General features: G+C 37.5%; 1 protein-coding gene and 1 pseudogene across 16 annotated transcripts in view; one reads left to right on the top strand and one right to left on the bottom strand.

Moving 5' to 3' along the window:
* The window catches only part of LOC135988609 (sorbin and SH3 domain-containing protein 2-like), a 158212-nt gene that overhangs the window by 5391 nt on the left and 140022 nt on the right, over positions 1 to 12799 (top strand). The window lies entirely within an intron of this gene.
* On the bottom strand, positions 10147 to 10511 carry LOC135988723 (histone H2B 1/2/3/4/6-like; annotated as a pseudogene).

Genomic DNA, 12799 nt, shown 5'->3' with positions numbered 1-12799 from the left:
GTTATAAGTATTTGTACCTGAGGTAAGAATTTGAAAGATAAATTAGCTAATTATAGAGATCTGATGGGTGTTCTTGACAAAATATAGTGACCTATCTCTAGATTTAGCAATAAAGAATACCAATAAAATAATAGAAATAGGGATTTCTGAAATGTAAATTGTAGAAGAGATATTAGTATATGAGTTTATCATATATAGAAAAGTCGGAATGAGTTATGAAATCAGAGAGGTCCGATTTATATTTTTACTATTATTAATGAGACTAAATGCAAAAACAGAGTAGACTATACCACAAAACTTGTAAAAGTACAAATTTCAGTTCATAACAGGTAGGATTAAGACTACTTTGGTCTTTTGATTGGAATAAAATGCAAATATAAACAAAATATCTCACGGCTGTTTACAGCTAATCTCAAACTGTTTTGAATCTGATTAGAACAAGGTTATCCAGTAGGACTGACTTCCTAAAAGCTAATACTTTGCCAAAGTTTATTTTTAGCAAATGAGAGGGGGGAGGCTGTCCATGATTCAGTTATCTGGATCGATTCTGATGTCAGAAAAAAATGCATGAACTAGAAATTATGTATGTTACTACAGGGCGTCTCTGTGCATATGAGCAGTATTTTTACTGTTTGAAGTGACCACAAAGGAAAAATAGTGATCCAGGACAATAAAACAAAGTGTGGAGTAGACAGTTAAATTGGATGCTTGAATGTTCTGTCTTTGAATGTTTATTTTATCTAAATATTTAAAAAATCAGGCATCATTATAAAACCGAAAATACTTCCTTTTTTGTAAACATAAACGTAAACTGAAATCAAGATATTGTTCACACCAAGTTTTCAAGCAGGTGCAAAATGACATTTGTAAGGTACTAAATGCCCGTTTCTCACTGAATTTCATGTTCATTTGAGAACCTCAAACTCTACCCTGTTACACAGATAATGAGAACTTTTGTAGTTTCTTGAACTATGATAAATAAGGATGAATAAATAATGGGTATGAGGTGATTATTTATTGGTGAGAATTACAAGAATTGTATTTTAGGAAGGTTATTCAGTAAATCTCTAGCACAAATGGTTTGCTCTCTCTGAAGCAGCCAGTATGGACCATCATAAGGGGTGTGTTAATGGATTAGGTGGCCCCAGATTTGGCTTGGTATTTCAGCTGCTCTTTTGAAATATCATGAGACACGGAATTTTTGAATTTCAAAAAGACTGTAGCTTTTGAGGCAATCCTAAGCTGTAGTGATTGGCCTAGATGAAGTATATAATAAATAATTCCCTTTTGAACATGGAGGTCACGCTACTGACTTCTGTGTGTTTTGTGCTTTGCATTTGAATTCTGAAGCAGCTATTGTCTGATTTAGGCATCAACCTGTTTTTTTTTCCTACTAATAGTAGGGATTTTAGAGACAAGCAGTAGCAACCAAAAGCGATATCAGTGTGTATCTTTTAAGTCACATATTAATCATATATATCACACTGCTCCTTCTAGCAAGTTATGCATTCTACACATTTTAATAAGCAAATTCTGACAGAAGCCAGCAGTTACCAGTACAATTTTATTTAATTTCTAGTGAATTTATAATGAACAGGGAACTCTCAGCAGTGACATTCCCCCAGATAATCAAATTCATGGTGATTGCACTGTTTTCCTTTTGGAGAAATCCGTAGTTGTTAGGAATCTCAAGGAAATAATAATTTCAGTGTGACTGATGCAATCTAATGGTTTACTTTGAATAAGTAAAATATAAAAGAGGCTAATCAAATGAAGTGCTACTGTATGAGAGCTAAGTGAGATGCTGACGGGTTTGACAGTAGAATAAAGACCAAGCCAAAGACTTTGTTTTGACATACATGCAGATAATCAGGCAAATTCAAGTCTTTTAGCAGACCTCTTCTATAAGGGTCACTTTACAGATACAGATCATGTAATTTGAGCCTTGCAGATTATTCTACTTTTAAACAAGTATGAGAGAGAGGTTTTTAATTCCTTATTTGCATAGCTGTAGATTTACACATTCACATGCTTTTTCTTGTGGCATTTGATTCACAGATGACTGATTTATGGTCTGGAGCAAAGGCCAGATTCAGCACACACTTTATCATCAGGACTGCAACCTCTACAAAAATTGTTTGGAAGTCTGCACCTGTTCTTGTTAACATACACTGTAGTAATGCATTAGGAGGATGCTTTCCAGCTTGAGGCATTAGTTTTCTTATGAGCACGGCAAAAATAATTGCAGAGATGTTATGCTAAACTAATCCAGGTGCGAATTTGTTTACTTTTAAAAATATTTAGTGGTGTAATTATCTTAAACATAATTCTCTAAAAATCAGTCACTGCTTAGGTTAAAACCACAAATGAAAATAAGCATGTCAGGATGACTAAAAGAGCTACAAAAAGTACAACAGCAAATAGATGTTACATTCTGTGTAGATGCATTCTGCTTTCAGTTCTGGTGTTCACTTTCTGTATCATTAGCCATCAGAAGAGAAAGCGCAGATGAATTATTTCCTAATGAACAGCAAGTTCATCTGACTTGCTAGTTGAAAGCACACTTTTGTATTTAAGTAATTGTTTCTATCTGTATTAGATCATCACATTGCAAAGAAAGCATCGAAGTCAAGTTGCCTTTGCAATAGGTGCTGAACGTAAAAGATGGAACAAACTTGTTTGCAAAGGTAAACTGAAGAGCAGGTTTATTGATAGGTGGCTTTGACCACTACTTGACCATGATCTGTCCTGTGATACTAGTGGTTTCCTGATAGCAAAAATGAAAATTTAAAAGGAATTTGAGGAACAAGCAAATAGTAGCTTTGTAGATAAACTTGGAAAGTGTTCTTATGATAAAAGGCTACTGCTTCTTATGAATGGATGAAACTTCCGTGGGAAAATCTGAGCATGTATTGTCCAAAGTTGTGATGAGAGTTTTGAGAGTTGCAAGAGGAGACAGGAAGAGAATTATGAAAGTGCTTGAAAGGGAAGAGGAGAAAGATAGAATTGCTGGAGTGAGAAGTTGAGGAGCCAGCTGTGTGTGCCCACTGTTCTGGGGCAGGGATGGGTGTGATGGCTTCAAAGCAGAAAACTAGACTGGTCTCATGGGGTGCATTTTGCATAGATCAGAAAGCATTGCCTAAAACTGGGGGCCCAGATACTGTAGCTAAATTGTGTGATGACAGAGGCCAAAACAATAGCATTCCTGATGAGGGACCAAAACATGGTCAGACTTCAAAAATGCTGTGGAGAAATCAGTCCTCTTAGGAAAAGCTACAACACACTGCTTAAGAGAGTAAAGGGGAAGCAGGTGCTAGGAAAAATAGGCCAGGTCCTTGAGGAATTCACATGCTTGAGTATCCAAGGTCCTTTTTTTTTTTTTTTTTTTTTAATGCATATTTGCATTCTAGTTAAATTTCTAATCTATACACAGCGTGCCAGGGTATCCCACAGATTTTTTTTTTTAATTGTTTGTTTGGTCTTCATATGTACACTTAAGAATTCCAGTTTGCAGTTTTGAAAACAATGATCCCTTCTGTGGTTTTATTCTTTATCTCACATTTTATTCTTGGGAGACTGATCAAGTCTTGGCTATTCATAAGCACTTTAGATGAAGCATTAGAAGTTTGGCCTGTGTTTTCAAATAGGTTGTTATGTGAATATCCATTATGGAAATCGGACTCTCTCTAGCTATCTGCCACGAAGAAGGGAATAATGCAATTCTGAGGATAGGGATCGGGCAGTAGGCAGTTTGGAGGCAAGTGTAACAGTTCATAAAAGAAGTTGCTGTGGTATTCGTTTTACCTGGCCACTCTAAAATAAGGAACTTTATTCTGAGATTCTGAAGTCAGTACCCCGAACTATCTATGAAGCAGTTATTTACACTCTGAACTATCTGCTCCTTCTGCTATGTGTATATATTTGCTGACAATTCACTGTGCTCATTCTTGTCCATTGGTTTTGTACTGAATTATTTTAACTGGGGCAAATTGTGTTAGAATGTTAGTGGGATATCTTGTGTGTTTTGGTTTATATACACCTATGTAGTAGGTATGCAAATTATTTACAGAAGGTGTCCATTCCTCAGAGTATGTACTTAGTTTTCAAATTGTCAGCTGAGCTAGAAGTTTGAAGGTGTGTTGAATTCAAACATGGCATAGAAGAATAATTATATTGCAGGCTTTCTCATGTGTAGTCCTTTCAGAAATCTGTGCAGCTCCACTGTCATCTTCAGGATTGTATACATTTTAGTTAGACTTCTAAGGACTTTATCTTCCAGTATGTTTAGGAACAGCTTCTCTTTATGTTCATTAAAAATGTGTTTTTCTGAACTAATTGGAGATAATGCTGTGAAAGTTTCACATTCAACACCTAAAATTGTAAAAACATTCTAATCACGTATGTAAATGAGATATTTCTAGAAGAAGCCTCTCCTTTTGTTATTGGACTTATTTTCACTAGTGTTGGCACGTGGATAATCTTTACTGAGCATCTTTGTAAAGACCTAAAAGGATTTTTAGCTATTCAGTGCCCAAAAGCAAATAGTTTTGTTAATGAACTTCTTTAGGGATAATTTTGGAACTATACTCTGAGGCCCCTACTCCATTTTGGTGGGTACAGTTTACGACTGTAAAATTTGTACCCTTAGATTTGCAATACTGTGAAATCTAATTTCCTGTTTCTCGTAATCCTAAAATAGTGTGTCTTCCTACAAGTGCTGAAATTAAGATTCAAGTTTAGGCTTGTAAGAATCGAGTCTGAATAAGACTCTTAAAAGCAAGGTCATGACTTCAAGGTAGTTGTTCTTCCGTGACTTACCTCAAAGCTGGGTGCGTATAGTATTCTTTCCAAAGACACCTTCTAAACAAGGAACTTAAAATGTATTTAAATGTTTGTTTGAAGCAGGAAGAGAAACGTTTAGCAAAATGGATCTTACAAATGAAATTAGTATAGACTATGGTATTTTCAGAAGCTCTTGTTGGTCTGTATTCTCCCTTCGAATGCAATAATAGAAGTCGTCCCTGAATTAATTAAAAATAGTTACCGGAAATTTGTGTGCTTTTAAATGCCACTAAAAGGCCTTAGTATCCAGCTTTTTACTATTCTAGCTTTAGGTTCTGCCCAAAGTGCCTAGTAAATCCCTTTTGGAGAATACTAGAAGGATTTAAATAAAAGAGGGCAGGGAGGAAAGTGTTGCACTTTTGTCTATTTCTGCCACTTAATGTGTGGGTTGGGTTTGGTTAGTTTGTTTTGGCTTTTTAATTCACATAGGCATTTAATTCTTATCATTCTTATCATTATTATCTTCGACACCATCTGAATGAATCTGCTAACCTTATTTACAGTATATTTATCACTGGAAATGGCTTTACGTGTATATATACACACATTTTATATATCTTTTTTTTAAAATGTCCTGGTAGATACATGATTAGTTCTACCTCCTAAAACTTTGAGAACATTGGAAATTACTTTCAAATTATGCTGTGCATTTCAAGCTGGGATCCTACAAATGCTAACCTGACTAGAAAATCGAGGGCAGTGTGGTTTCGGTGTTTTATTGTGCTTAACTTTGTGTGCTGTATCAGACACACCTGAATGTTTTAAATGTCACTAACGAAATCAAGGTAAGGGTTCATCTTAGTTTCATGTAGAGGATGAATCAGGAAATAGAAATATTGTGTTGTCATTACAAAGACAACACTGTTTCAATATTGTATCAAAGAAGATTTTGTATGTTGTCGTCTTTAGGTATGGATCACATAACTTGTTGGCATAGAGTTTTGTTTTGTTTATATTTCAATGCCATTTTCATTTTTAAAAGTATTATAAAACCAGTTTGAAGTACTCAATTTATTAGGGACGGTTTAGACTTAAATTTCAACTCGTATTTCTAGTTCATGACACCAGTCTATTGTAAGCTGACTTTTGTTATAAATAATCAAAAGCCATAGAGATACTATGTAAAACTATTAGTGATTTCCCCCACTCCGTTGTTGTACTCAGGTTTCAAACTCTAGTCTTCAAATAACTGTTGATCATATGTCATTTCTTTTCACCCTACTGATCAGAATGCAAAGGCTAAAAAAATGAAAAATGCTTTTCTCATGTTTTCTTTATGAGCAATTTGTTTAATTTGTGTAGGAATCAAATGCGTGTGAGCTTAAATTGCAAGTCAATGGGTTCATAGCACAAGGCAAAGCAATACAGAGAGCTTAGTGTGTTTTGGTCACTAAATTTGTAATAATTAAACTTCTGCTAAGAGGTATCTAATATGTCTACTTTCGATGTTTTTATGTATAACACAGTAATTTGACAACTTTTGAATCTCTACGATCTCTTTCAGGAGGTAAAAGAGAAAACTGGGATAATTAACTCTGTTCTGTAAATTTATTAGAGAAAATTTTACCTTTCAGCTTCTCAATTTTGTTTTTCCATATATGTAAAGCTTTCAAGCCATTCTAGAAGCAAAGGATACCAGAAGTCACTGACTTCATCCTTTAGTTTTCTTAAGTGCAAACGTCCATTGTTGCTTGTAGTGATCTGAGGGTTAGAATTGAGAATTTCTATTTTGAATAGGACCAAGCTGATGAAAAATTGAAAAGCCTTGAGGCAAAAAAGGGTATTTTGAACATTTGTTATTAATAGGTGGATGACTTTGAAAAACAGAGGATGTTAAAGTTCTAGGAAGGGAAATCTGCCTTTCCATACGTTTATTTTTCAAAGAGAGGAAATTACCTAAAAGTGTAAAACTTCAGGGATACAAAATAGAATATCTGCTTCAAATTATATTACCTTTGACTTCCAGTTCTTATATATCTTAAGATCTGCCTGAATGTGATGGTGATATTTTCATTTCTGCTTTTCAAGCCTTCTTCTGTATAACTTCAATTGCCATGGATTTGGGTTTATGGTGTGGATGCAGGTGCTGCTTCCTTTACCCAACGTGCAAATACATATAGTTGTGTTGCTGCAACTGTCAGTTTCTTGCTGTTTGAGGATATTTTCAAGGACTTTTCTCTCCACCTCCCTAGTTGACACTGGCCTTTGTTATTTGAATTGAAATCTCTAGAAGGCCTGATTTTTCATAAGAAGTATACACTGCATCCTTTGAAAAGTGTGTGTAGCACTTCATGTGCCATACTAACTACCAAAAAGTGAGGTATCAAAGAAGCATTATTTTAAAATTGTGTCTGTAGACTCTTTTACTCATGGAATGATTTTCCTGTGCAGGGATAAAACCTTTGGTGGAAAACAAGGCTGTAGTTTTGGATTCTTTAATAATTAATGATGTTCACTGGTCAACAATGAAAGTGTACTGATGGAGGAGGATTAGGAAATTGCTAAAAATCCTTTAGGTAATGTCATGCCAACTTTTGTGCTGTCATCTCTGTACTTGCCACTTACATGAGGGTCTAGGTCCGTTAGCTGAAAAATTAGTTCTGGCCGGCAAATAAGTCAACATAGAGCAAATAACTGGCAATACAGCTGTAACATCCTGTGTTGCCTTTAACACAGTGAACATCAACTTGTCTTTCCTCTGCTAGGAAAAGCATGAATATAGCTCAAAAAAGTGTTTCAAACTAATAGCCTGTTGTACGATTAATGGTACTATAGAGAACACAAGTAGCAAACAAAAGCTGTAAAAGAGCTCTCATTTTCACTTAGCTGAAGCAGTGCATGATAAATGACTACATACTAATGTGATTCTGTTAAGAAAGCAGCAAAACAAACAAAAGCTCAGCACTGATTTTTCTGAGCCATTTTCCTGGTGGGCTCAGGCTACTTTGGGTATAGAGTACCTACTGGGAAATGTTGGTATTGTGCTATAACTTGACTTTTGTAAGCTGAAGCTGAAGAACTTAAAAGCCAAGTGTTCCTTTCCCTCCAAGCTACTAGTGTGAGGAAGTGTCAAATCTCTGGGGAAATGATCTTCAGGAATAGAGATTTGAACAGGAAGGGATCAGTTTTCTGCTTTAGGGACTTCCTGTTGATCATGATACATCATACTGCAGAAGAGGAGATTGACCAGGTGATTTGCCATCACCAAAAAAAGAAAGATTGTTTAGCAGCTTCCTGCTGCTATATCATTGCCTTTCTTTAACATACTTATGTAACTTATCTGTCCTCGAAGTTACAACAGTCTGTATTTGGATTGTCTAGAAAGCATTAGTTTCAATAATACTGCAATTGGAATGTCAAGATTTTTCAAATACAAAATGTATGTATGTAATAACATCCAGCTGTATACATCCAGTGATGGGATTACTCTGACCAATTGCAGGTGAATTTACATGTTGAGTCCTTAATTTAACTACTGTTGTGTGAGTAGGAAAGAACATGTGAGGCATCTCTCTGGGAATCGCCAAAAATTTGGTACATGTTAAAGCCTATTTTTGGGGTCATGCTCAATTTCATAAAGGCCCGAGAGCCTTGATGTTTCTAGCTAAGATGTACATTGATACTGATCACACTCTGATGCCATGGGTTTGCCATTCTGGCTCTTGCGACTCCAGAGCTTTTGAACTTCTCTGCAGGAATCATAGTTTGTGCTTTGTATGATTTATTTGTTGTCTTTATTGTGTAGGCCTAACTTAATAAAATGAGTCTATGGCTGCCCATAGCATGAAGCTACAAGCTTGACAGGCCAGTTCTAGCCTATTAGAAGTGGAAGGGTGAGAAACAGCTTTACTGTGCCCACTGAGCTGATTACAGAGGGGATGGTCCATGGCACCTTTGCAGAAAGCAGTGATTCAGCTCTATTCTTGAATAAGGTAATTTCTTAATTTGTAAGAGATTTTGAGCTGAGTCCCAATCTAACATAATATTTCCTTTAAGTCATATTACTTTGAACAGTTACTCACTGATGTCTGTGGCTACCCTGCAGGCCCTCAAACTTGCTCTGCTGGTGCAATGCGGTATAAAGAAGGTGCAGGCTAGCAGTTGGGCAGCTCTGGTCCTTCTTTAACTTGTTGTGTATGTTTGGGATTTGTGCTTGATTCTGCTCATCTGAATTGCCTGAACTGCTTCTTTTCAGGCTTAAATTAAACAAAAGGACACTTTGTTTAGCACTAGGAAAAAAAAATAATGCTAAGGATAACTAGGTACTGGAGTGTCTAAAGAAGTTGGGGTCTCTTTCTTGCTGGATGCCTTCTGAAACAGGCTGTTTAAATGTCTGTCAGGAATGATACATTTACTTTCAATTTTGCTGTTATGAAGCAGATGAACAAGATGACCTGGAAAACTTATCTCTTTGAAGATACAAGGGATTGTAGGAGAACTGGCTCAAATTCAATCTACTGCTGCTGATATTGCCCAAAGTTTGTGTCTTCCTTCAAGCTGACATGGATTGGTTTGTAGCCAGATCTGTTTTCGCACCCTTCATGAATAACCAGCCTGTCACTGCTATCCCATCAAAAATTCCTTCAGAATCAGTCTATAGAAACAACTCGTGCAAAGGCCTGAGAATGTGTGGTTTGAGGTAAAAGGATGTGGTCATAAGGAGAGTTCAAGCTGACTTAAGTTCTGCCAGAATGTGGTACAGATAGAATTGCAAAATAATAGAATGGTTTGGGTTGGAAGAGACTTTTAAAGGTCATCTAGTCTAACCCCTCTGCAATGAGCAGGGTGCTCAGAACCTCATCCAGCCTGACCTTGAATGTTTCCAGGGATGGCACATCTACAGCCTCTCTAGGCAAACTGTTCCAGTGGTTTGCCACCCTCAATGTAAAAAAAAAAAAAAAAAATCTTCCTTATATCTAGTCTGAATCTTCCCTATTTTTGTTTAAAATCATTACCCCTCTACTATTCAACAGGCCCTGCTAAAAAGTTTGTCCTCATCTTTCTTATAAGCCCCCTTCGAGTATTGAAAGGCCACAATCAGGCCTCCCCAGAGCCTTCTCCAGGCTGAACAACCCCAGCTCTCTCAGCCTTTCCTAATAGCAGATATGTTCCAGCCATCTGATCGTTTTTGTGGCCCTTCTCTGGACCCTCTCCAACAGGTCCATGTCTTTCCTGTACTGAGGGCTTCAGAGCTAGATGCAGTACTCCAGGTGGGCTGCAAGCGCACATTGCTGGCTCGTGTCCAGTTTTTCATCCACCAGTAGCCACAAGTTCTCGGGCAAAAGCACACTTTCAGTCTTGGAGCTACCATATTTGCCTGATAGCCTTGGTGCCCTTGGGCATGGCATGCTTGGCCAACTCTTTGGGCAACTCCTAGTGCATGGCAGATTCCACCTGTCAGGAACTGATGGTCAAGCATTCCTTGTGACGTGCCAGATGACATACTTTTCCAGTGGTACATTCAGTAATGTCGTTGAAAAAGGTTTTCGTGATGCCCAAGGCCTTGGTTAAGATACAAGTCTTGCAACGGATCTGCTTCAGCACCTTGTATTGATGGATGCAGTAACTCTGCTGTTCTTATACTGCTTGTAGCCCTTCTCTTGGGTTTTGGTGACAGCATTCTTGGAGTTGTTGTTGGGAGCAGGAGCTGACTTGGTAGGCTCAGGCATTTTGGCAGCACCTTTTCCTACCAATAAGCAACATGAAGATGGGCAAAGATGGAGGCAGTATAGCTGCAAATGACTTGAGTCCACTGGTGGCATGTACGTGAGCTCTTGAAATAACTATCTTCTTTGCAGCCTGAAGGACTGATAACTGTCACAATTGTGCGAAATTGTGAGGAGCAAACTGAGAGTTTGCTGAAGCAATTGTATCTAATGAGCTTTGGCTGACTTTAGCTTTATTTATGATATTAATATCCTATGTTGCAATTGGAGGTGGGAAACCCAAATGCAAATGTTGGATCTTGCTAAAAACCAAATATTGCCTTTGAGATCAGTCTCTTGGACAAAAAATAAACCCCAAAAGATACCAGAAAAATAACAGACTACCAGTCTTACCTTTTATTCTAAAATGCTGAAGTGTTATCTACCTGTAGGTGGATGCATTTAAAGCTTTGCACAGTTGCTTATGTCTTTAGGTTGTGTTTTCAGTTAAGTGGATAGTAGTAGCAAAATGTATAGACTGACTAAAGGAACACTTAAGGAAAGATAGTTCTCTACACTGCTTTTACCTGTTGTTTGGCTTCTCAAGAGGTTTTGTACTCAGTTGAGGTGACCAGTACCATTCCCTTCACCCTGGGCTTCAGTGCCTGAAAGCTTCAGTTGTGGTAGGTCTGCTATCCCCTACCCTCTGGGCTACAAGTAGCAGAAAATGTTAAAATTATTTGATTGGTAAATCTAAGGACTGTTATTCATATAGATCCATATTTTTTCTTTACTAAATTGGCAGCATAGCAAATTGGCTGAACACCATTGTGTTAATTATTGAGAAGCCTAAATTCCTTTGTGGATTTAGTCATGGTAATTGGAACAGAAATTCAATACAGAGTGCGGAGGTGTAAAGCTGGCTTGGCCATAATCTGGTGATTTAAGAAAGAGCAGAATAGCATTAGGCCTTCTGTGCTCTGGAACATAAAGCCATGTGAAGTGAAAGGAGGGAACTGGGACTTCTGTTTCTTCTGTGAATTTCTTTTGCTTTGCATGGACCTAGTCTGAGGCTGAGCAGGGCGGCTGTGCACAGGAGCCTGCATAGCCTCAGAGCCTAGGGATGGCAGTTCTCCCCTGAGAAGGGGACTCAGTCTTATCCATGGCAAACTGTTGGAAGGTGTTAATATTTAAGAGTATATTGTTCAGGTGTTAATATTTCAGAGTAACTGGAGGAGAGGCAGTCCCTCAAATTTTCCTTTCTCCTAGGTAAATTCTCTTTATTAGACTAAAGAGAGTCAGACTCTTGCTCTGTGAGCCACATTAAGTCTTTAATTACTCTGGGAAAGATGGGCCTGTGTCCTCAAAAGTCCAGACAGTAGCTTGATGCTTACTATTCTGTGTCAGCAAAGCAGGAGATGTGACTGTAAATCCTTCTGGAAATTTAATCCAGCTTTTCAGTATCTGTGGCATATGTTTTAACATCCATCAGTACAGTGTTTTTAAAAAAATAAAATGTGGTGGGGTAACACCATCTTCCATGATTTTTGTGAATAGTGAAAATAACCTGAGAACATCTTATTGATGTTTGTGCCTCAGTGGCAAGGTTGATAAAACCAAAGTTTGTGTGTGACCACTGTCACCAAAGTTGTTTCATCAACGTGAGACACCTCTTGTTTGGTCCAGCAGGAGAGTTTTAGCTGTCTTGGAACTTTACTGTTGAAGGATATATGGATGCTTAGGAATTTGGGTTTATTTAAAACTGGTATTTTAAAGATTGTCACTTTGGATTTAGGCTCAAAAATCATTTTGAGCAGCTCATTCAACAAACCCAGTCATTGGAGTTGGTAAGTCACAATAAGTATTGCAGGTTTAGAGTGCTAGCTTGTTTACAGGCCTAGGGTTTAGGCTTTTAGGGAAACCCTACTCCTTAATGTCCCCAACACCCTTCCAAAAAAACCCTCAAAATCTTACACAGTAGCTGAACACATTCTAGCAGATAATTGGTCTGAAAGACAACCTTGTACAAAGTTCTTGAAACAATGGGCTAGTGGTGTGTATCAAGAGCGTGATAAACAATAAGCTTCTGTTCTCCATTTCCTGAAAAGGCTTTTTCGTATTGATTTCCCCATATGTTTTTAACTCTTTACTCTTGGAGCAAAGTAAGTTGGTTTTATTAGCAAAATAGTGCTCTCAGCAGGCGTATCATTCTCTTGGTCCAGCTTCATACTGATTTCTGCAGTGGCTGTAGTTGCTTTTCACATAATAAGGAGAGCAGTTCTGTGGTTTGCTGCCAGTTGTATGAAATTGGT

The sequence above is a fragment of the Caloenas nicobarica genome, chromosome 4 (assembly GCF_036013445.1).
Source record: "Caloenas nicobarica isolate bCalNic1 chromosome 4, bCalNic1.hap1, whole genome shotgun sequence".
NCBI classification, from domain to species: Eukaryota; Metazoa; Chordata; class Aves; order Columbiformes; family Columbidae; genus Caloenas; species Caloenas nicobarica.
This window is presented reverse-complemented; position numbering and strand designations above follow the sequence as displayed.